A 22,302-nucleotide genomic window follows, 5' to 3' on the forward strand; every position below is an offset into this window, starting at 1 on the left:
TGTCCGTGAGTCCTTTTTCCTCCATGCCTCCACCCTCTAAGCCTCACCTTCCAGAGCTGTCATCTTGCTCTCCATCTATGAGTCTGTCTCTATTTTGCATGTTAGTTCAGTTTGTTCATTAGATTCCACATACAAGTGAAACCATATGGTATTTGTCTTTCTCTGACTGGCCTATTTCACCTAGCATAATGTTCTTCAGCTCCATCCATGCTGTTGCAGAGGATAATATTTTCTTCTCTTTTTACAGCCAAGTAGAATTCCATTGTGTAAATGGCCCATAGTTGTTGTATCCACTCACCTACTGATGGGCACTACAGAGGTCAGCTTCCATATCTTTGTGATTATCAATAACGCTGCAGTGAACATAGGGGTGTTTATGTTCTTTCAGTTTGGTGTTTTGAGTTTCTTTGGATAAGTTCCCAGAAGTGGAATTGCTGGGTTGTAAGGCAGTTCCATTTTTAATTTTTTGAGGTAACTTTATTCTGTTTTCCACAGTGGCCGCACCAGTCTGCATTCCCACCAACATTGCACAAGGGTTCTTTTGTCTCCTTATCCTCGCCAACACTTACTGTTTGTTGATGTATTGATGATGGCCATTTTGACAGGTGTGAGGCGATATCTCATTGTGGTTTTAATTTGCGTTTCTCTGATGATTAGTAGTGACATTCAACATTTTTTAATGTCTATTGGCCATATGTATGTCCTCTTTGGAGAAGTGTCTATTCAGGTCCTTTGCCCATTTTTTAATTGGATTATTGGTTTTTTTGGTGTTGAGCTTTATAAGTTCTTTGTAAATTTTGGATATTAACCCTTTATTGGATGTGTTGGTGAATATGTTCTCCCATTCTGTGAGTTGTCTTTTCATTTTGTTGATTTTTCCTTTGCTGTGCAAAGGAAAATCTTTTAAGTTTGATATAGTCCCATTTTTTTTATTTTTTTCTTTGGTTTCCCTTGCCTGAGGAAATATATCAGATTAAATATTGCAGAAAAATAAATTTAAAAATAAAAATAAATGAAATAAGGGTTTATATCTACTGATAAAAAAAGAAAACCTATCTCCATGACAGCCAGCATTTTTTTCCGTGTTATGCTTCCTGTTTTACTACTATCAATGTTGTAAAAATAAAAAATAAAAAAGAAGGAAGGAAAAGGAAGGAGGAAAGAAAGTATGATTGAAAATGCTAGTACAGAGTTTTATTTCCAAAGTATGAGTTTTTATCTCTCAAGTATGAGTTTAATGAATGCTGCTTATTTTCAAATATCAGTTAAAAATTAAATTCCATGTATTTAACTTTTTATGTTGATGTATAGTCTCCTTGTAAATCCAAGGGAAGTAAAATTGGATTTTAAGAACAGATTATATTTCTAAATTTAACTTTGTTCAAATACTTATATATCTTCCTACATTTGAGGCTTAGTCCAATATCCAAATGGATGACTACAGAAGGCAGTTCGAACAGCATAATTTTTTTTTAATGTGGATAGATAAGTATAGAAAACATGTGATATATTTTAAATAATATTTTAATAATATAAAGATAAGCTTCTAAAATAAATAATTGTCCCCAAATGATAGATAATCTTATGAATCATACTATAAAACAACTTTTTACTTTAAGTATTTTTCTAATATTTTTATCTTCTCATGGAATTGACAATAGTCATTCCATGACCCATTGTTTGGCAGGCAGTTCCTATTAAATTAGATAATCATAAAACCTTCCCACATAAGAATACTGTATTTTCTGGCTGATGTCTGACATTGAAGAATGAAAACAAAGTGGGTCTTTATATGAGCATTCTGAGTGAGAACTTGGGACATAAAAAGGAGACATACTGTTTGAGCTATGTAAGGGATTTTCCGATATAATTGTTGAACTTCCTCAGTGTTTATTCTGGGGAATGATTCCTGTACTATGTGAGTTACAAAGTTTATATCATTAATTTGTTGCTAGAGTGTACATACTTAGGTAGAGAATTTGAGAAAATAAAAGGCAGATAACTCTCAAATGGGGGAAATTATAGCAAGAGTCTTCAAAAAACTGTTTGAAGACTGTTTTCTTTATTTGGCTCCTTTGCCAAGAGGAGCATGTTAGAAAGTACATAGTTACCTTGTGAACTCATGTTGTGTACTCAGGTGGATTGGTAGTATGAAAAAATTGTGTTAATGGCCTCTGAAATGCAGATGAAGTGATTGCTTAGATATCGCTAAGCAATCTGTTAGCAAAACACTAACTCATTCTGATCGCAAAAACATAAATGAGCTTAAGGAATATGCGGTGTGCCCCAGTAATTTTGGCATAGACATTTCACTTCAAATCATAAGAATTAAGATACAAGTTTCATTTGTTTCTTGAAATTACTATTAATCCACCTACTACATGAATTAACATTTTTTATTTCAGTGTTCAGTACATATAATCAGACAAAATTCAATTCTTTATTATTTGGTAATCTGCATGTTTTAGGTTATTGAAAACATCACTGTGGAAAAAAACATTGCTGTCAAAATTAAATGGCGATGGGAAGAGACTGGACTTGGGGTGGTGAACACACAATACAATACATACATGATATAGTACAGGATTGAACACCTAAAACCTATGTAATTTTATTAACCAATGTCACCACAATAAATTCAATTAAAATTAAGATTTCATAGGTAAATGGAGTTAATAATGGGAAAGATTAATTGCTGTGGTGTTAAACATATTTACTGAACACAGGAAACATTCTAGAAAGCATCCTTTTCTGAAGCAAATTATATTCATTAGCATAATAATCCTAACCCAGACACAGGACTCTACTTTTTCCCTAGTTCAGAAAATATTCCTTTGGCTTCACTAGCTGCCGAATCTATGGAGATGGATTTTTTACCAAGTTCAATTCTTATGCAGGCTACTTGTTGAAGAATTTGAAGCAAGTCATCCTGACTTGAAATATAATGTCTTTTGCACTTGCATTTTCCTTTGTTTTATTTTTACAAGTCTCGTGGAATGTGTGGTTAGTGTCAAGGATTTTGCAAATTTTTGTGATGCTTTAAGAGGAAGGGTATCTTTCTGAGTCTGGGGCTCGAGAATTCACCAAGAGGGTAGAATTGAACAGATGTCTCTAAGTGCCACTCCCTACTTCTGATGGGTCCTGTAAGGTGGAAGGAGGGTGGTACTTGTCGTTTGCTCCTATTTCAGGGAATAAACTGAACTTCTTATGCATTGGAATATTTCATATCTTAAAATGGGAGGATATAAATGTAAAGTCTTGCTCTCTCAAAGCTTATTAGTAAAAGATTAATGTACTATACACTATGCTTTCTAGTGATTCCTGATGGGTAATCACCAAGCAACTCATTAAAAAAAAAAAATCAAGATCCACAGCAGATCAGTGAAATCCAGTGCCCAGAATTGGGGGCCTGGGAATTTAAGTGATGTCATTTTTCTGCTGAATGAATACATTCTCTTTTTTCTTTATTTATATTGTTGATACTGTTATAGATGTCCCTCTTTTTCCCCAGTTTGCCCACCTCCACCCAGCACCCACCCCACCTTCTCTCTGGCCATCCTCGTATTGTTGTCTGTGTCTATGAGTTAGGCATATATTGATACGTCCTTTGGCTAATCCCTTCACCTTTGTGTATATCCTTAATGAAACAGTTTGTTTTATTAACAAAACTGATCTGAACTGCAGACAGAAAACTTATAATTAGGTAATAGTTTAAAAAACATGATTATTTGTTATTAAAAGAAATTATAGAACTGAAGGCAAATAGCAAAACAAATATAAGTGTTATATCTTTGTATGAGCAACAATTTCATATGGGGAACTTAAAGTTCTGATATGAGGACAACAGCCAAAAACAGTGTTAGCACGGCCTTTCTGTGGGTTTAAAGATGACTGGAACTGGAAGCTTCTCTGAAATGGAACTTACACACTTAATAACGAACAGCAGAAGTACAGGGATTCAGCACAAGTGATACTTGAAAGCAATACCTCTCCTAGAACTTGGTGACTGACAGCCAAAAATCACATAGAGTTTAGAAAAAATGTGTATAAAAGGAATTGAGATTTCTAATAGTTTCTGAATGGCCTGTATGTTCTGATTCCTACTATACAGAGGGAAGACCAGATGAAAAACTCAAATTATCTTGGGACCGCAGTCAGAGATTTTCATGAAGGGAAGCAGAAGTTCCTTTTTCTTTCTCAGCCTAAGATTGTTCTCAGCTATAAAGAGAGAGTGAGGAGGAAATAATTAATTGAAAACATTTATATTGACAATACTAAACTTATGGTGCAAACCAATAAAATGCTGAGTATAATTTTGCTTTAGTCAAGAACCAGTTCTTTTTTTTTTAATTGACTATAAGTTCTCCAGACTCTTACCTTCCTGTCTTAATTAATCATACTTGTAAAGGCAAGATACCATAGGTATGTAACTTTTTTCCCCATAGGTATGCAACTTTAATAGACACAAACTTGTTTCTTGCTTGGAAAGGGCAAAGTATGTGGGCAAAGGACAGAACTGGGAGTGGAGATGAAGACTGAGCATCTGCTATTTCATTAAGAATTTTCAACAGATGTAATACTTAGTATCATCACCTGGTCCAACCGTGTCTTCAAAGATAACAATGCCTGTCTGCTGGGCTCGGCACCTGGATTCTGCTGCCGCCTGTAACACTCTTGCCAGGGAAAATGATTTCTAACGTGTGGTTTGTGGAATCAGAGCCTATAATTTAAAAAACAAACAAAAGAAGCAAAATACTAATTTTTGTATCTGAAAAATCAGCAAATCTCTTGAGTCTGGCCACACCCAAACGCCATTCCAGCTAGCTCCTCTGTTGCAATCCACCTTAGATTTTATTCCCCCCCAGCTTTATTGAGATATTACACTTTCATCTCAATCTTGCTTTATGCATGCTAAGAAATTTAGCAATAAATCAACCAGTTGATGTCTGTGTAGCCAGTGGGACAGTGGTTAGACACCGGGAAAAGAACTGCACAAAGGAGAAGGCTGAAGATAATCTCCTGTGAAACTTCAACACCTCAGATTTAATATAAGGAAATGCAGAGAAACACATTATAGCAAAACTCCCGAGTATTTTCTGAGAGAGAAAAGTTATCTCTGGCATTATTTTAAAACTAGTGGAGGCAGAGCATGATTTAGATGTGAACTGCACGTAATGACTTAGAGTACAGTATAGAGAGAAGGGAAAAATACCTGTACAGTGGAGAAACCAGTGAAATACCACCTCCGACAGGTGATCAAGAAGCCGTGCTGACAGCTCGTGCCTCTGACTGGATACAGTGAGAGCGGCAGTTTACTTTTGGGACTCTTCCTCTTGTAACCTATGACCCCAGTCTAATCATAAGAAAAACATCAGGCAAATTTACAGTTTTTGAGAGACATTCTACAAAATACCTGACAGGTGCTCTCCAAAACTGTTAGTGTTACCAAAAACAAGGAGTCTTAGCAACTGTTACAACCAAGACGAGCTTTTGAAGACATCACAACTAAATCTAAAGCAGTGACCTAGCTGGGATCTTGGAACATGAAAGTGACATTAAAATGTAAGGAAAATTGAAAAATATGGACTTTAGTTACCAATAATAGAACTGTATTGGTTCATTAGTTGTGACAATGTACCAAAGTACTGGAGGATTTAACAACAGAGGAATCTAGGTGTGGGATATGTGGGACTTCATGTACTCTCCTCCCAAATTTTGGGTAAGTCTAACACTAATCCAAAAGAAAAAGATCATTTAAAAAAAGTTGACCAGCTATTTACAACTTAATAGTAAAAGCCCTTTTTAAAAAAAATTGTGAGATAAAACTATTCCTTAAATGCTTCTGCCATTCTTACAGAATTACAATAAAATTTATACAAACTGTAGAACTAATGGATTAAAATGTTAAATCCTAACAATATTAAATAGCAATAATAGGAATGTAAATATGTCTCAGCAAAGTTTAATGCATTAAAAATAAAAATATAAAAGATTAGTACATAAATTTTTAAACCTCTGGCTATACAATGGGAAGCATTATATAACATTATTAAAAGCTTAAAAATATATAATACATTCTAATGAATTAACATTTTTAAATCTAAAGCTCAACAGATGACTAAGAAAAAGACACAAATAATATGCATGTGAGTGAACAGCGAAATGGAGCCGGACATTGTGCTTTGAAGGTAATAAAGGAAATTTTTAAATGAAACACTAAACACAGTGCTGGGAACACAGTAGTTTATGAGTAAATACTGATTAAATGTATATATATATATGTATATATATATATATAAATGTATATATATATATACACACACACACACATGTATACATATACACATATATATGTACATATATTCATATATTGACTTCATGCAGCATCCAACACAAATAATGCCCCCTTTTTTTAATAAAATCATAAGCATGTAATTCTGTAACATAACAATATCACACTCAAGCACACCATATGACGTTTTAGTGAAATGTTCAAATTAAAACTGTAATTTTTACACTCTATTACTACCCTACCAACCACACTCAAGCAGGCATTCCCTGTAAAATCTGCTGGACCCTGTATAATCACCAGTTTTAAAAATATTTAATAATAATAAGGTAGCAACATGATGTATGTATACATTGTTGGTGGAGATGAAAAAATTAAATATCAGTGTGAAAATAAATAATTAACATCATAAAAATGACCTTGTAATCCCAATTCTGAGAACATTCTTAAGTGCATGTGTTATCTACTGCCACATAACTATAGAAGGACAGGTCTATAGATACATAGATTGTATCTAAATGCTTGGCTAAATTGCCTGAGAGCTGAGAGAAAGATGATTAGAAAATTGGTTACAAGGAGGTCTGGGAAAGAGGTATTTCCACTAGGCAACTAGAGCAGTTTGAAGATATTTGTATCTCATTTGAATGCTCACTAAAGGGTAACTTCAGCACAGAAGTAACTTCACCATTGATTAATCGATTAAATAGAATGACCCATTCTGTGGACTTTGGTCAGTGTCCTTTCTCAACCACTTACATTATTATTACCTAATGGATTCATGAGCGAAGTGCCCGTGGTGACAATGATGGAGGTTCTGTGTGGACTTAGCAACATGGGATGCCACTCGCTAGCAGCAGTCTGGCTGCTTCCAGTGCGGAGTGTCCGGGCTATCAGCAATAGACCCTGACACCGAGTCCATGATGTGCCGTGATTCCCCAAGATCACCTAACCGTACCACTTCCACCATGGAAAAGGCAGCACCTATCTTATAAAATACTTAAGCTGGATACGGATTTGCCTTCACTCCCCATAATGCTTCTGCCAAAACTGTTATCTGAGATTCATAGAATGTTTTATTCACAAAAATGCGTGGAAAAAGTTCCTTTTATCGTGACGTAATATTGCTGTGAAATTCTAACAACAAAAATACCTAACAATAGGAAAACAAATTCATAAATTAAAATACAAGTTTAGAAACACATAAAATATTGCCCTGGCTGCTGAGGCTCACTTGGTTGAGCATTCTCCCATAACTGAAAGGTGGTGGTTTTGGTTACTGGTCAGAGCACATACTTAGGTTGTGAGTTCAATTCCCGGAGCAGTGCATATTGGAGGCAACCGATCAGTGTTCTCACATCAGTGTTTCTCTCTCTTTCTCAATCCCTTCCTCACTCCCTTTCTCTCTCTCTGAAAGCAATGAAGAAATGTTCTCAGGTGAGAATAAAAAACAAATTGATTTGAGAGATTCCTCTATTAAAACATATATTTACAAAAAAAACCCTACAACATATACACTAAATATTATAATGGAAAATTCTTTTTTTAATATATTTTATTGATTATGCTATTACAGTTGTCCCATTTCCCTTTTATTCCCCTCCTCCCTGCACACTTCCTCCCACCCGCATTCCCACCCCCCCTTTAGTTCATGTTATAAGTTCTTTGGCTTCTACATTTCCTATACTATTCTTAACTGCCCCCCATCTATTTTCTACCTACCATTTAAGCTACTTATTCTCTGTACCTTTTCCCCTTCTCTCCCTCTCCCACTCCCCTGCTGATAACCCTCTATGTGATCTCCATTTCTATGATTCTGTTCCTGTCCTAGTTGTTTGCTTAGTTTGCTTTTGTTTTAGGTTTGATTGTTGATAACTGTGTGCTTGTTGTCATTTTACTGTTCATATTTTTATCTTCTTTTTCTTAGATAAATCCCTTTAACATTTCATATAATAAGGGCTTGATGATGATGAACTCCTTTAACTTGACCTTATCTGGGAAGCACTTTATCTGCCCTTCCATTCTAAATGATAGTTTTGCTGGATAGAGCAATCTTGGATGTAGGTCCTTGCCTTTCATGACTTGGAATACTTCTTTCCAGCCCCTTCTTGCCTTTAAGGTCTCTTTTGAGAAATTAGCTGATAGTCTGATGGGAACTTCTTTGTAGATAACTGTTTTCTTTTGCTACTTTTAAGATTCTCTCCTTCTCTTTAATCTTGGGTAATGTAATCATCATTTGCCTTGGTGTGTTCCTCCTTAGATCCAACTTCTTTGGGACTCTCTGAGCTTCCAGCACTTCCTGGAAATCTACCTCCTTTACCAGATTGGTGAAGTTCTCCTTCATTTTTTGGTCAAATAAGTTTTCGGTTCTTGCTCTTCCTCTTTCCCTTCTGGCACTCCTATGATTTGGATGTTGGATCGTTTAAAGTAGTCCCAGAGGTTCCTAAGCCTCTCCTCATTTTTTTTTTGAATTTTTGTTTCTTCATTCTGTTCTGGTTGACTGTTTCTTTCTTGCTTCTGGTCCACACCATTCATGTGAGTCCCGGTTTCCTTCCCATCACTGTTGGTTCCCTGTACATTTTCCTTTATTTCACTTAGCATAGCCTTCATTTTTTTCCTCTATTTGTGACCATACTCAACCAATTCTGTGAGCATCCTGATTACCAGTGTTTTGAACTGTGCATCTGATAGGTTGGCTATTGCTTTATCACTCAGTTGTATTTTTTCTGGAGCTTTGATCTGTTCTTTCATTTGGGCCATTTTTTTTGTCTTGGTGTGTCTGTTATGTCATAAGGGGTGGAGCCTTGGGTGTTCACCAGGGCAGGGCAACCCACATCACTGCATTGTGATGCTGTATATGGGGGAGGGGTCAGAGAGGGAACAATGCCACTAGCTCAGCACTCTGCCAGCTTTCAGTCACTTCCCCCGCTACCCACAGTCAAATTGGGCCCTTCTGGTGCTGATTCCCAGGTGGGTGGGTTTGTGTATGCTCTAGGACCCTGTTGGTCTGTCCAATGAACTCTCCTGTGAGGCTTCCAGTTTCTCCCGCTGCCACTTCAACCCCCACAGATGTCTTCAATCAGAGGTTTGAGGCTTTATTTCCCCACATTGAAACCCTGGTTGTGAGGTCTGTCTCACTCCCCAATTGTTCCCCCCAGTTTATTTACACACAAATGTGGGACCATCCAGTCCACCAGCCTCTGCCTTGCCTCAAGTCCTCTCTGCCCAGCTGCCCATCTCCGCCCCTCCTACCAGTCTGGATGAATGTTTCTTCTTTATCTCCTTGGTTGTCAGACTTCCATACAAGTTCTATTACAAGAAATACAAGTTCTATTTCTTGTCAGTTCTGGTTGGGGTTTTTTTGTTTGTTTTTAAATTATTTGTTGTCCTCCTTTTGGTTGTGTGAGGAGGCACAGTGTGTCTACCTATGCCTCCATCTTGGCCAGAAGTCAACATCGCTATATCGGAAAATTCTGGTAAAATAATCTTAAACAGAAAAGCAGTTATGCAAAGACAATGCTTAGAAAGGAAGTCACAAAATACAAAACAATGGGTTGAGTTAGATGGATAGTATTACGGTAATTTTTTTCAAAAATATTTAATATTGTTAAAATATTTTTACATAAAAATGAGAGACATGATACCATATTACTAATATTTAATGTTAATTTCTTTTTAACTATAAAAGTACATTATTCTTAATAAATGAATTCAGATTAAGAACTGTTATAATAGGCCGTGACTAAGGGTATGGATGACTCTCTACTACCTTTTTTCACTCATGGCATTGGGATTTTAGTGACAATGTCCTAGTGTATATAGAATCCACAATTTTGTACCATCTGTTTTCTCATCTGTATTCTGAAACCATTCTGCAGGTAATTACGCATTATTCATGCAGCTACTGCTGATTCAAAATGGCAGCTACAGTTGTACATATTCAAATATTTTACTCACTGAAGATTACCACACCAAAAACTGTACTAACAGAAAGAGGGTTTTTTCCCTGCAACCTTTTTCAGACACTAAATCAAACCATCTGTAGTAATATTTTTTTTTCTGCTTAGGAAGTGATTGTTAACACATGGCAGTGTCAAATGACTTTAATTTATCTTTCATTAAGCAAGACACAGCATGTCATGTTTTAAGTAGCCTGGAGATTGTTTGCTTTTTTCATTATGAATCACTAAAGAATATTGTCTACTGCCCTTTATAGTACTGCCCTGCATTATAACAGAAAAAATAAATGTCCCTGAATTTATATGTAGAATAAGATAATTTAATTTAAAAACTTAGATAAGATATTCTTTATTCAGATTTCAAAACCAAAATTATGATTAATGTACTTGGTTGTATGGTAATGTTAAAAGAAAACATTAAAAAGCCCACAATCTTGTTCAGATAAGATTTTAGAGGCCCCCAAAAATCTCTACCTAATGATCTTGGCATCAGCATCATCATTTTACACTCTGTGTGATTGAATAGACTGAGGAGGTTGGATGATGTGATTTCATAGTCTCTCTGACTTCACATTATATGCTTTTGACATATTTTTGACCATTTAATTACAAGGAGTACATCATTATAAGATGATGATAGTACATAACAGATAGGACAGCCCAAAGTTAAACTGTTTAAGGACTAAAAATAATAATAACATTTAACATTAATGTATTTCCAGATCTCACTACTTAAAATCAAGAAATAGTCAAAATGATCTATTTTTAATGAAAATCCACCATGAAATACTGAGCACATATTTCTTAATGAATGGAATAATGTTACACATATCATGATGATCCTTCAAAAACACTTTAGCCTATGCAACGCATTTATTTGCTTTAGTGAATATTTATTATTCTAGAGGTAAGACAACATAAAAGAGCTAATAACCCAATATCCTATTAGATTTTTTAAAGAGACAGTTCTACTTAATTAGGGCACCTGTAATTGAATAACTGCTATTTGAAACTTGAAAAAATGATAATACTGCTCCTAATACTGATAGCACTTGTAATACTTCTAACACCCTAAGAGCAATAGCTAAAGCTCTTTCACTTACTCAACCTGAAGAAATTATAGTAAACATTCTATAACCTTTTGCTGAATGAAACTAAAAAATGTATTTAGAGAACCTAGCACAGTGGCGGTCTGAAAGTCAGATATTAGATTTGAGTTATGAGATGGAATAACCAGATTATAAATAAGTATGGGAAATTCCAAAGTCTAGAGTTGCTAACAGGTAAATAAACTAGTGAAATGGGTAAGAAAGGCATTTAGGAACTGGTGGAGACCATATGGATTGGACAGTATACCTAGTCTAAAGAACTTTTTTTTTTTCCATAGAAGAAGGCCTTAATTGATCTTCAGGAATTTACATAGAAGTCAGAAATACATATTTTATGTGAAATGTTATATTAAGACATATTGTAAGCCAGACCAAACACTTGCATAGAAAGTTTGTGAAGAATGCTAAGTTTTTGAGGTGGGGTGATTGATAGAAAGTAGAGACCTGCTGTAGCATTACCTGGTGCTTGTGACAAAACGCATGTTCTTGGGGCTCTGTACCCTAGATTTCTATACAATAGATCTGAATTAGACCCTGATACACAGTTCTTAGGCAAACTCAAATTTATAAACATGGTATACACTCTTTCTTCTAAACCTTTGAACGTGAAAAGAGCAAAAGTTAAGTGGCAGGCAGACCTTACAGACAGGCATTATTGGAGCATCACATTCTTCTCCATACACATCAGGTTTCGAGCTTGGTAATTTCAACATCACACAGACCTCTAGGAGAGCACATCTCTGCCATGACCCCGATCAGTTCCTGTGCCTGATGCTCTCATTTTAGGCACAACCATCTGTGATACTTTCAGTCATTAACATTAAGAAAAAAATGGTATTTAGGCATTGAAAGTTCTCATTTGAAAATACAATTTCCAAAAGGCTCGTGTGAGAATGTCCCTCTAAGTACAAATGTTATGTGAGAAACAAAATAATACAAATGACGGTGCCTGTGGAAGCGGAACAGGACTCCGCGGGACCAGCATTTCATTGTCCATTGACTGTAGATTTGACTTAGTCATGACTGGAAAGAAATACCCACTTCATTCCCAAAGCCAGGGCAGAGTTGTGGAGACAAACAGTGGAGTCTCCTTTGCACTGTAGTCTCCTATTGTAAGAACCTCTCTCTTTAGCCTCAGTTCCCTAAAGCTCATCTTTCACATCCCCGCATGTACCAGCAAGTCCAGAACCAAGTCCAGTTTACAATTACTTATAAGGTATACAATCTCCTATTACATTGATTTAGAAGTATACGGATTAGGACCTTTCTGAGTTTTTCTGCACTTGACTGACTTCCTTTGTAATCCAAACACTTAAAAAAAAAAAACGGTCAGTGACTATTTTTAACATTTTATTGCCCTAGGTAATACATGAATACATGTTCATTATAAAAACCCAAACAGTGTGTGAATATGTTGACTACATGCTTTTTGCTACTTCCTTCACCCAATTTTCCTACAGAGAAATAGCCAATGTTAACAATCGATGTCATTTTGTGACATTTCTGTGAACACACATGCACGTTTTAGTGAAGATCTGAGTGGAATTGAGTGCATATCTGATACTTTGCTGGGTGCATATCTGATACTTCATTCACTTGGCAGCATATCTGGGAGGTCCTTCCAAGTCAATACACAAGAATCTGTTGCTTCATACTTTATTGCTTGCAAAATACTCTGTATTTCAGCCGTATTCTAATTTATACAATTCTTGCTTGTTGATAGACATTCAGAGTGCTCCCATGGACATGCTCCCAACCATGAACATCCAGGAGCCCTGTGTTTTGATTTTTTGCTTTTCATTTCTCTTGCGTGATTCTGCGTCAGATACTGAATCTAACCCCAATGCCATTCCTTCCCTATGTGATACTAAACCTTAATGAAGTTCTATTGTGATAGCTATCCTTTCAGTGATTTAGGACTGTTAAGAATGTCAATCTTTCCTCTTAATTTAAAGTGAGACATGTTTATAAAGTTTATGGTGTTACATGGGATTGAATTTTACTCCATTTGTAAGGTGGACATGACTATTGTGTGTTTAGACTGCCGACTTCAGCTCATGCTGGATGACGTTTTAATGAAGAAAGTGTATGTTTAGACCGGTGGGGCTGTCTCCTGTATCTTATACCCGGCCAATGTATAGCATCATTATGTAAAAATTATATCTTTATTAATAGCCCCAAAGCGTAGGTACAAAACCATGTTGTGGTTGATTAGAGCTCTATTCCTAAAGATGAGAAATCATTTAGGACGTGTGTGTGTGAGGACCCTTTATTAGTTCCTATATTTACTTTGTTAATGTCATTCTTATCCTTTCTCCAGCTGGCATGAACTGCACAAAGCCTCTTCCTGAGTCTCTAGCATTAAGAATAATTAATAATAAGTTAGTTCTGTGTCTTAGTATTTCTCTTAATTTCCTGTGCCTAAAGATTGAGCAAAATACTTCCTTTATTTTGTAGTAAAACTGGAAGGCCACTTGGAAATAGATGTATTTTGCAGCAAAATATTCTGTGGGCTCTTTTAATCACAATAGAATGACAACTCTAGCAGGCTTCCCTTTCTGCGTGGTTGGCCAAGCAGGCAATTACAGGTGTCCCACTTCAAAGACTACCTGCTGCCCGGTGGTTTGTGACCTTCATCTTCAACCTCATTCCAAGGCACTGAGCGGAAATGATGATCATCCCTATCCTTGCTACACAGCAGTTCTTTGAATGTCTGCAAGCTGTACATGAGTTTTTCAAATTAGGTTAGTTTCCCAAATATTTAGTCTATTGACTTCCCTTCAGCTATTGTCCCAGTTTTCTCTTTTAACTTGACCACTGTCTCTGGTTTTTGGGTTTTTTTTTTTTTTTTGTCTCCTACTCTCCTTAAAGAGGAATGTAGTTAGATAAACAAATTTTAAAATGTTCTGGGTTTATTTTAGAAACAATATATAATTACTATGGATAATCTGCAAAAGAAAGTGAATTATAAAGATACAAAAATTGATCATAATCCCACAGAGATAAATACTATGAGCTTTTAAAAATGTGCTTTTAAATACAACAAAAAATTTTCTTTGCCATTAAAATGTCTTAGAAAATGGTTTTTATATGCTGCATTAATTTTATTATTTACTAGTTGTTTTTTAGTTTGTAATTGTTTGCTATTACAGGTGACTTTGCAATGAACATTTGATCACAATGTTTGACCATACCTCCACTCTGTTTAATCAGATATGTTCAAGAAAGTAAAAATCACCCAGTTGCTAAAGACAAAGACTGAAATAGTTTAGATTCCAGTAGCATTCTTTGAGTACTCATTTTATGATGGCCTTAAAAGTGTTGTCTAACTTGTAACTTCTGTAAATCTAATAGATTAAAATATTTTATTGTAATTTATTTGGGTTGATAGTGGAGTGAATATGTTCATTAGTTATTATCATTTTTTGTCTGAATTGTATTTTCAGGTGACACTGCAGCAAGTATCTTCCCTGATTTGTTGTTAAGCCTTAGATTATACTTGTAATTCTTCTGATGATGAAAATATTTTATTAGGTACAAAAGTGTTCCACAGTCAAATCTACATCTATGAATATTTGCCTGGGTAGTCGCCACTTTCTCTTCAGCTCTTTTTCCCTTCTCTTTTCCTTCACCTCCTCCTGCCACTTCCTCTTCTCCTCTTCCTCCTGCCACTTAACTGCTAGATGTTCATCTTTCTAAGCCTCAAAGGAGCATAGTACATGTGCAATAGGATAGTAGTAAGGAGTAAATAAGATTTTGTTGTAAAGCACATTGTCTGACACACTTTATAATTCTGATTAATAGTTGTAGTTTTGCATCATAGAGTTTTTGCATGTCTATTGTTAAATGTGTTGCTTGTTTTACACTTTGCTTTAGTTATTTTAAGGCATTATTTATAATTTACTACTATGAATATAACAAAGGTATTACTCTGAGTATTTTCATGACATATTCAGACATAATGATCTCATTAGTTCTACCAGTTTTAAAACTGGTTGTTCTAGGTAAATAATTCTGTTGTCTGCAAATAGAGACAATATTTTTTTCTTATTTTGTTGTTGTTTGTTTTATAAATGCTTTGAGTCTAATTGTGTTGGGCCTACTTCCAAACCAGTGTGAAATAAGCATTCAGCGTCCTTGTTTTTCACTTTCTACTTATGAGGTTATCGCTAGAGTTCCTTTACTATGTAAGGTATAACTATTGATTTGAGACAGTTCTTGTGGTTTTTTCTAATCCTACTAAGGATTCCTAGTTTTAAAAGAATTTTAGTTCAGAAAAGTTAATGAATTTCAAGTTTTTCCAGATTCATTTAAATTATATTTTTCTCAAAGATTTCCCAATACTTATTTATTCTCGTGAATAGGCCCTTCTTAGTTGTGAGAGATTTTTCCTCTCATGAACTATTAATTTTATCCTAGTATTTTATTTATGATTTTCACATAAATTATTTTGCTTTATTTTCATTTTAATTATGTTTTTCATATTTTGCTATACATGTCATAATTTTATAAAGCAAATTTGGTACCTTTTCATCTTTTTCAAGTTTTGTAACATTTCATATATATCAGGAAATAACTTTCTTGTAAAAGTTCAAAAGTCAGCCCCTCCCCAGTGTATATAAATCTGGTCCTTGTTAGCAACATCTGGTCCCCAGTAACATCATTTTCTATGTCTTCTTGGTTTACTGGACAATTAAATATTTCTCCCACTTCTTGAACTACTATTGCTACTTTTGTTTGAATATTTGCAAATCCCATGAGATATTAATATATAAAAATAAAATAATATTATCTTTAACATTTTAATCTATAAATTGTGTAGTTATCTTTGGGCCTTTCAATTTTTACATGTATTTTTATGTCTTCATTGGTTTTGTTTGAGTCACAAAAAAACACATCTCTTGGCTTTACCCATGATCGATTCTAAGGTTTTTCTGTTTCTAATCAACTTATTTCTTCTTTCATATTTTTGGAAATTTTTTGATTCTTGAAGGTTACCAATGATTACTTCATTTCCAAGTCTAGTTAACCTTCTGAAATTCCAACAGATTTCTTTTTGTTAATTGAATGTGTCTGGCTTGACTTCCCTGGTGAAATACTCTCTTAATTGTTTTTTTTTGTTTGTTTTTTGTTTACTTTCACCATTTCTCTTTGTCTTACTTCCAAGTTCTGCTTTCCTCTTCCAACCCCACATGTGGGTCTTCCCCCAAAGCAGCCCATCACAGAAAAAGTCAATAAGCCTGTATCCTCTCATTGACATTCTTAGTTTACCTTCTAACATTTCCATTAAGGAAGTTTCACTCTCACCTGAAAGTCATAAAATTCTCCTAAGTGATTCCGTGTTGTGTTTTCCTGATCGCTGATAGAGTGAATCATTTCTATCCTAAGTCTTTTTCTTTCTAACCCTAAAGGTGTCCAAATCCTCATCTCTCTCCTTCAGCTGTGGAAATAAGCCAGTCCTGCATTCGTAGCTTACACTCTCTGAAGGATGTATCTCCTGCAGGTGCTGTCTCCTCGCAGCACCCAAGCTGGGACGCAAGCCTGGTGATTTAAGTGAATGTCCGCTTAGGAAATATTTCAGTCTCCCCTAAATTTTGCAGTAATTCTTAGAAGGGCCTCCTCTTTTTTTTTTCTTTTTGAAAAATACCTATCAATACTTTTCCCTTGGGATGAATTTTAATGGTGAAAGCTGCTCTTGTATCCCTAGGAGAGAATGGAGATTTTAATTCAGTAAATTTGTTCTTAAGAGCAGAATCTTTTTACTATTAGGTAACCCCTCATACGAGTTCTCAAAAAACCTTAAAACATCTTATTATATATGCTTCCCCCTAAAAGAGAGTCCAAATTTGGAAGATAATGTTAGTAAGAATATTTTGGTAGAGGAGTAGGGAGACATAATTTTTTTCTGAAATCTTTATTTTCTGAATTTGAATTACTTCTATATGGGGGAAGAATGCTCTGCCTTTGTGAGTTTACTTTTAGTATTGTAGAACAAAGAATACGGGCCTTGAACACAACACATGCCTCATTTGAGTCTCAGCATTTTAGTTGATGGTATAACTGAACACTATTATATTATTCTTCACTTCCTCATCTCTACATTTGCCGAGGAAACAAGAATTTTTATTTCAAAGAAATCTAAATGAAGTAAAAAATTCTGTCTTCCTACAAAGCGTGACATAGTAGGTACTAAGGAATGTTGGTATCCTCACCTAAGTGCAAAAAACTAAAAACTAAAAAAAAAGTCTAAGTTTCATTTTATATGTTTATTTCATCCTAACTTTGTTAATGTGTTTGTTGGCATTGCTCACTGGCTGGTCTCAGAGTGGGTCTTAAATGGTTCTAACCACCCTTTTCTAGACAATTTGGGCTCAGAGCCTACAGATTGCCTTTTATAAATCAGCGTGAGATTTGGAGGTCAAAACTTGAGGTCAAGACAACAAACCACGAACCTACTTTAAATGTCTAAGGCATTCAATTTGGTGAGACACTCTGGATACCAGCATAAGATGCAGTTCATCTTGAGAGGAGGCTGTAATTAGAAACGAAGCAGGTTTAGCAATTAGGAAATGTTCTTTCAGTAGACTTATCAAAAGTAATTCATCAGTTTTGCAAAAGAGATGTGAGGATTGATGGAGCATTTCTACTTAATCTGGGCATTTAACCTCGCTATTTTTAGTGAAAGGCTTATGGTTAGTAATTACTTTTTTAGCTGGTGATGTCCTTACATTTGCAAATGTGTTTCTGGGAAAGTTTGAATGTTGGCTTTTTGGAAAATAACTTTATTTGCTACACAAAAGTCATTCTTAAATGTCAAACGTCATTTGGTAGTTGTTCGTGTTTCTTTTTTTTTTTTTAATGTCTGAAAGACTGTTTTATCCAGACTTGTTTTTGAGGTCAATCTAGTGTTTCAAGATAGTGGGAAATTATGGTTCTCTGAAACTGTGGGGTTTGAGAAGAACATAGAGCACTGTTACAGAGAAAAATTAAGTTCTTGTGTGATTCAGTTATGACCTTTATGAGTAATTAACAGATTGCTTGTCTGGTAAAGGACTTCGATTTTTTTCCTCAGCCATTTACTAAGAAGAACTGCGTGCTGTTGTGAGAGTTTTATTCTTTTTTAAGATTGGAGTCAGAAAGCCTTTACAGTCTGTAGAGGGCACCAAAATTTATGCCTTTACAGCCTCAGTAACTTCAGGATTGAACGTATAAACTTATCTGATTTTTTAATGGGTCTCTTTGAGAATAAATCTAACTTGGCCTAGTACTTACACTTTCAAATGCTTCATTGAAAACATAAATGCCTCTTCATATTTACGCTCAATAAAGGAAATTTTGGTAGAAGCAAAATTGAAAAGGCATCTGTTGCCAAGGACGAAAACATTAGGGAAGAAGCAGTGTGATACATTACTCACCATTAAAATATTTTCATTATATCCAACCTCACATTAACAACACTCAAAGACTACACTCTTTTGTAGGGCAACTTAATATCAATTCCCATTGTGAGGCTCTTACTTTAGCATATTTTCTTTGCCATGAAGTATCAAGGAAAACCTATAAAACAGTTGGAAGTTACCTGCAGGTAAGATTATACAACCTCTGCAAACATTAGCCTGATTCTATATTCCACCATGATTAACATCATAAGACCATATATTCCAATTTAGGAGGTAAACCTTGCAAAGTGCAGGAATATAGAATTTATTTTAAAGTTGAAAGGGACTCTAGTGGTCCAATTAACCAGATGGCCTTGTACTTGAGAGTGTGGCTTGAGCATCAGTTAGATGTGATTTTTTGAGTCCCAGACCCAACATATCTTAGCTGTATAGTGATGGGCAAGTGACATAACCTCTTGAAACCTCATCATCTCCATATCTAAAATGGGACTAGTAATAGAACCTAACAACTCATGAGGAAGATAGCACTTAAATAGAGAGCCCAACTCATTGAAAAGAATCCTCAGTGGCAGAATGAGCTGATGTGGATGGAACCCATACCTGCTGCAAACACATAGAAATGTGGGATAAAATGTAAAGACAACTAAAATGATCCAAGCTGAAAAGAAGAGGAAATGTATAGATAGGTGTCCCTAACATACAACACTAACAATAAAAAGAACACAAATAGTGAGGGTAAGCTGGCAGCTCTTGAATATTTGCACAGCTATAAGCTATGAATGTCTAAGAATTAGGATTTTGATGCTGCTTTGTGGACAGGAAAGTGTCCTCAGCCTGTATAGGTTGGGGAAATAAAAATCAATCCAACTATATAGAACCTGGGGTATCAAAGAGCTGTCCTTTCTGTTGGAAAAGGTCTAGGGACATTTCATTCAGTGGCCCTGGGAACAGCGAGAAGGAAGGTTGTCTTCTTTCAGCTTTGGTTGGGCGGGCGGCAGGGTGGGGGCGAGGCACCCCCACACACACACACAAAATTAATACTATCATACACCATGAAGGGTCATGGTGCCAATTTATACTTTTGTGATGTAGCAACTTAAAGCCAAGAAATGTCCTTCTTGGAAGAACACTTTCATACTGAAGATTATAGGAATTGCACAGGGAAAAATATGGGCAAATTAACCCTTAATAGAAATAAGATAAGACAAAATGAAATGAAATGAAATAAAATAAAATAGAAAACAGAGACCATACAGGAGAATCACCAAATAGAACACCAGGAGCACACTAAGAACTAGAAAAAAGAAAGTTGTTAAGTAAATCCTAAATGATATATGTTTAAAGTGATTTTTTAAAAAGGAGTAGAAATAATAACAAATATAGAACAACATGGACAAAAAATAGATTTGGAAAAAATAGAACTACCAATAATAAAACATATAGTCACTGAACTAAAAAATTCAGTAGGTGGGTTAAGCACTAATTTGGACACTGTTGATAGATATTTTTGTGAATTGAAAGATACATCTGAGGAAATTACCATGGTTTAGGGAGTAAGATTAAGATCATGATTTTATTCAAGGATAATGTTTTTCCCCTTCCTCTCTCTCTGTTCCAACATATTTTTCAGTCATTTACGAGGCACAAAATACAATGAAGGACAAGCCAGACAAGACTCTTATTCTTATGAAGCTCAATTTAATAGGTTGATAAATATAGTTATTAAACAAGTAAATAAACAAAACAGATATCAATAAGTTCTGCACAGAGAATTAAAATCAGGTCTAGAGAATGTCTGTATAGGTATTTTGTATTTGGTGGTCAGGAAGAACCTATTCAAGTTGGTGAAATTTTAGCTTACATAAAAATAACAAGAATGAATCTGCCATGCAAAGATCAGAAGAAATTCCTAGTTAAAGAGATCATTTAGTACAAAGGAGGAAAGAACTATGTGTAAGGAACTGAAAGAAGGCCAGTATGGCTAGAACATAGTGAGTGATGGCAGCAATAATATGAGATACCTTAGATGTGCAGGCTGGGCCAGATTGTGTAGGGCTCTTAATGAGAGCCAGGATAAGGAGTTTGGCTCTTACTCTAAGAATTAGGGAGGCATAAATAGCTTAAAGAAGGGTATTTACATCACCTGTTTTACCATTTAAATTATTGGGCTGTCTGCTGGGTGGAGACTAGATTACAAGCAGGAGAAATGGTGGCAGTGCAGGGAGGGGACAGTAGCGTGGACAGTTGGGAGGCTGCAGCCACGGTCCAAGGGCTAGAGGCTAGTGGGGTTTGGACTAGGTTAGTGGTAGAGGTGAGAGACTGACTGATTTGTAACATCCTTTGGATGAAGACATTGTTACAAGTTGGAAATTGATAGAATATGGGGTTTAGGGGAAGAAAATAATGACAGATTCCAGGAATCAGAGATAAATCCCTACAGGAATCATTTCTACATTATTCATTATTCACATAGCACTTTTAGTGATTGAAAGCTTGGTACTTCATATGGGCACCCGTTCCTTTTTATGGGCCCCAAATTGTTAGAAAATTCTTCCTGTAGATTTGGCCCATTTTGTCCTAGGTATTTTTTAATTAAAAACATAGTTAATTTATTTATAATCCTTCTGCTATATAACAAGTCTTCAGATAGTCAAAGAAAGTTACCATTTCTTGCTGGTGTCCCCCTTACCAAGCTAAATATTCTCATTTTTTAAATTCTAATAAAAATCTATTCATATGGCACTTATATCACATAATTCTATATTAAAGTTTAATTATTTAAATTTGCTTGAGCTTTTCTACTAGAATTTATTGTCTAAAGTGCCCTATTCATTGAGCACTCCAAATTTTATCTCTAAAATAAGCCTGACACTAAACTAATTTTTACACAGTTCTGACTCCAGTTCTTGTTATTTTACCATTCTGAGCACTTTTCTTTCCACACATTTTACTTTATGAATATTTCTCTTTAAAAAAAAATGATGACCACAACTAAATGCTAAGTAGTCCAAAAGTTCTGAATTCTATACTTAAAAAAATGCAATCAAAGTTAACAATGAGATTTGGCATAGCTATTGTACAATGTTGACTCATCAAACTTTAGTCATCAAAAAAACCCCAGTATGTCCATAATTAAAATAAGCCAGGTGTATCCCAGCTGGGAGGATACACTCTGAGACAAGCCTCTGGCAAAGAAAGAATGATATATGGAATATACTTATTTTAAGAGAGATTATAATTAATTGGAAACTACCAGGTAAAACAGTAAAAAAATTAAAACTACAACACAAAAGAAGACATTCTCTTTTCAAAGTATCATTATCTTAATTGCTTCTCCCACTTAAGCCGTGGCGAGAAAGTTTGCTGTAATTGGGTAGTCAGAGCTGGTGTACGCTGTAAAGGCCAGGGTGAGTGAGGAAGGGAATCCGGAACTGAAATGGGCAGGGACTCAGAATGTACGGATGCGCTCCGGAACCCCCTTACCTGCTCTTGGCCGCTTGGCCACCAGCCCGTGGAAACCCAGTCCTGTGATGATGTTTCCTTGGACT

At 35.4% G+C, this 22,302-nt stretch overlaps 1 protein-coding gene across 2 annotated transcripts in view; it reads left to right on the forward strand.

Moving 5' to 3' along the window:
* ADGRB3 (adhesion G protein-coupled receptor B3) overlaps positions 1–22,302 on the forward strand; it is a 693,569-nt gene that overhangs the window by 217,284 nt on the left and 453,983 nt on the right. The gene's annotated exons all lie outside the window — the stretch shown is intronic.

The sequence above is a fragment of the Desmodus rotundus genome, chromosome 11, assembly GCF_022682495.2.
Source record: "Desmodus rotundus isolate HL8 chromosome 11, HLdesRot8A.1, whole genome shotgun sequence".
In the NCBI taxonomy this organism is placed as follows: domain Eukaryota; kingdom Metazoa; phylum Chordata; class Mammalia; order Chiroptera; family Phyllostomidae; genus Desmodus; species Desmodus rotundus.